The 3,430-nt window shown below is 42.0% G+C and overlaps 1 pseudogene; it reads right to left on the bottom strand.

Moving 5' to 3' along the window:
• Positions 1-1,837: 1,837 nt before the first annotated feature.
• LOC119344635 lies at positions 1,838-2,678 on the bottom strand (annotated as a pseudogene).
• Positions 2,679-3,430: the final 752 nt, after the last annotated feature.

Below are 3,430 nucleotides of genomic sequence, written 5' to 3'. Positions count from 1 at the left end.
CTGACCAAACCATCTGCAATTGATTTGTCAGGCAAGCACCCGTAAGTATGTGCTCACCCACTGGATATCCCAACCAAGTTAGGTGCTCTTCAAGGAAAGAATATGAGAATGTGGTAGCATCAACATAATCAAGAACTTCCACTGAAGGGTTCCAGTACTCCAAATTACTGATTGGGCCACAGAAAATTCCACCATGCTCAAGTTCAAGTGTAAAGAAAGATGTGTCCACCCTTTGTCCATTTGCTGAATCACACACATCATCAAATAGGTGTAATTTGTAAGCATTGCACATGATGTATACACTTAACAGTAAAATTCAGTTAGCTCAGAAGTTCAGTTAACTAAGATGTTCAGTTAACTATAGTGCACTGAAAACATTGTGAATAACTACAGTGCACTGACAAAATTCAGATAACTACAGTTAATTGACAAAATTCAGATAACTACAGTTAACTAAAAACATTCAGTCAAATGTCCAAAAAGCAAGACTTAGGCTAACTAAAGTTGCTGCCATTGAACACAACCAACTGGTGACATCACTAACACCGGAAATATTCAGTGCAATGAACACAATCCACTTGTCAGATTTGCTTGGGGTGCACACGAATGGAGGACCGAACTACAACTCGTGTCTAACAAGCTAACATATGAACGAGAAAGAAGAACCACTTGTCAGGCCAAACCCAACACTTTGTGATGCTAAAACCTAACCTAATCTACTAGGCCAAAACCCACTAGGCAAAAACCCTATCTTTACTGACGTAAGAAAAAACCAACAACATTCAACAAGAACACCACCGTGAGACACACGAAGCGGCAGGGCTGATGCGGACGGCGACGACAAACCGGCAACGAGGAAACAGAGCACCACCGGAACAAGGAAGAGGCGGAAGAGGGGACAGGAGCTCACCATAGTCCGATGGGATGACGCCGAACGGCCGGATGAGATGAGCGGAAGGAGGCGCCTCCATCCCGCCGGCGAACTCCGGCGACGACGGCGCCATGACGCTCATCACCAAATCGCCACCACCTGTCTCCCCCGACAGGACATCGGGAGAGGTCGAACGGATTTGGGAACTCCTGTTGCATTTAATTCAGGTGGGGTGTAGTGCGGGTTGAATCAGGTGAACGGCAGGGGCCTTTGTGCAAAATTGCCACAACTGATCGGTCCACCCTCTGAACTGCCACTTGTGCGCTGTGAGTGGCTGTGGACCAAAACATCACATAGGGTGTCAAGTTTGTGGAGTCCTCAGTCACATTTTGCAAGTTTTGGACTAAAATATTATATTTTGTGCAAGTTTGTGGACTTGGGATGCTATTACCTCTTTTTTTTTGCGTGGACTTGGGTCCCGTATTTGATGGCTCTTTCCCCGTGCGTGCTGCTAGCTCCCTGTACCGTGGGTTCGCTGTAATGAAATAGCAGGAAGCCTGAGTGTACATGTGGCCTGTCGTCTGAATATGTCGAAGCGTCTGGAAACATGAGCATGTTCTTTTGGGCATATCCTCTGCTTGCTTGGCATTATATATTGAGTAGTAATATTTTCCTTTTAAGTCAATTTTACGTTAATATTCTGCTCAGGTTCTCTTATCTTTTGATGTTTAGAAATTGTTTTGCTTACAAGCACAAAATTGAAATAGGAAGTCAAGATTAGTAGATTACATAGAATAAAATGAGAAACAAGTACAGAACACTGATTCAACATGTAAATCAAACACTTCATTTTTAGTCCATGTACATACACATGTTCTTATTTACCACCGTCTGTTCTCAATATGGATTCTCGTAATACATTCAAAGGTCATTCTATTGCCTGTAGAAAGCATTCAGAAGGTCGTCATATCATCTATAAATAGGATGTCCCATAGTACATCCAAAAGGTCGTCATATTCCGTATAAATAGCACACATATGTAGTAATATCACTGGTTGTTTTCTTGTCCTCTAGATGCAAGTTTGTGGATGTGTAACTAGATCCATCTCCTCCTTCACATGCACAGTTCTGATTTCTGCTGGGCCTGCCGGCAACGTCAATGGCGATCATCCAGATTCATTGTTTAAGAGCGCATCATCATCCCATGTCATGTCCATATCTATCTCATGGTCAATCTTAATAGAATAATCAATATGGTCGATGAGATAGTCCATGTCAACATCATCATCTATGTTGTAAGCCTGGTATTGCACCTCCTCTGTGTTAAGTAAACCATCAAACATGTCCACATAAAGGTCATCGGATGTGGGAACTAGAATTTCTTGACATGAGTGAATCTGTCTGTCATCCGTGCTGAACATTCCTTGGGTGACCATTATGTTGGATGGGTTGGATTCTGGCCAATTATCATTCATATGTGCCCGATTTTGTGTTGGGGTTGCTGGTGAAGATGCTGACAATGGAGGTTCTTTCGGATCTAGAGGAGCAATGACCTTGCTAGAGCCAATCCCAAGGCTTTTGATGTAGTTTTGTAGAAGGGAAGGGTCCCTGATTTGGGATTCTTGGCTCTACTGCGGGTCCGCCTCCGCGCAAATTGCCTTCTCTTTGTTGCATTCCAATGATTTTTTATGGAGTTCTCCGTTCTCCCAGGGAGGCTCCTAGCTATCTCTGCCCATTTGTTGCCAACCTCCTTGTGCGTCTGTATCAGAACCATATCTTCCTCCTCACTCCAAGTATCTTTCTGCATTTGTGGTTCCATGCACAATTTTTTTATTGCAAAGCATGAATAGTACACAGACTATGATGTGTTTTTGGGAGAGAAAAAAAGAACTTGACAAAAACTATTTTAAATTTGGAGAATATTAGTGTCCATTTTTTGTGTTCTTCCATGAAATTTACCCATTATGGTTATTTATCATCAAACATTTTGTAGACTTTTTAAGTTGACAGGGGCAAATGGTACTCGCTCGATTAATTTCTGCTAAAGGATCTTCTGCAGATACCTAACAATCAAACTAAATAACAAATCATATATCTTATGTCTAATTGGCTTATGGGCCAAGGCCCAAGCCAAAAGATATCTTACTAATTTAAAAAATATACAACCTAAATGAGAAATTGTGAGGATCCCTTCCGTAACTTGGTGCTGCTTTGGCCATGTACTAGGCGGACATTCTTCCCAGGTTGGTTTTAACAAACATGCCCTACACCTTGCAAAAAAAAGACAAGCATGTTCTATAGGTATTGCTTGTAAGGGCACAGAATTGTCCAGGGAAGAGTGAATTCAGAATGGTGGGAGAAGTTTTGGCACCACTAGAGCAGCTCGAATTGGCAGCAACTAATGACTCTGAAGAGAGGGAACTTCAAACAGGGATATAACAGAGCACTTCCTACCAATCAACAGGTACATGCATACAGCAGATACAGGATTAGTATAACTTACTTCTAACCCTTTTGCTTCTTCCAAAACTGATTGTTATCTCAATTTAACTATTTATG

This window comes from Triticum dicoccoides, unplaced genomic scaffold (genome assembly GCF_002162155.2).
Source record: "Triticum dicoccoides isolate Atlit2015 ecotype Zavitan unplaced genomic scaffold, WEW_v2.0 scaffold177027, whole genome shotgun sequence".
Lineage (NCBI taxonomy): Eukaryota > Viridiplantae > Streptophyta > Magnoliopsida > Poales > Poaceae > Triticum > Triticum dicoccoides.
Note: the sequence above shows the minus strand (reverse complement) of the source record. Positions and strands in the feature narration are given on the sequence as shown.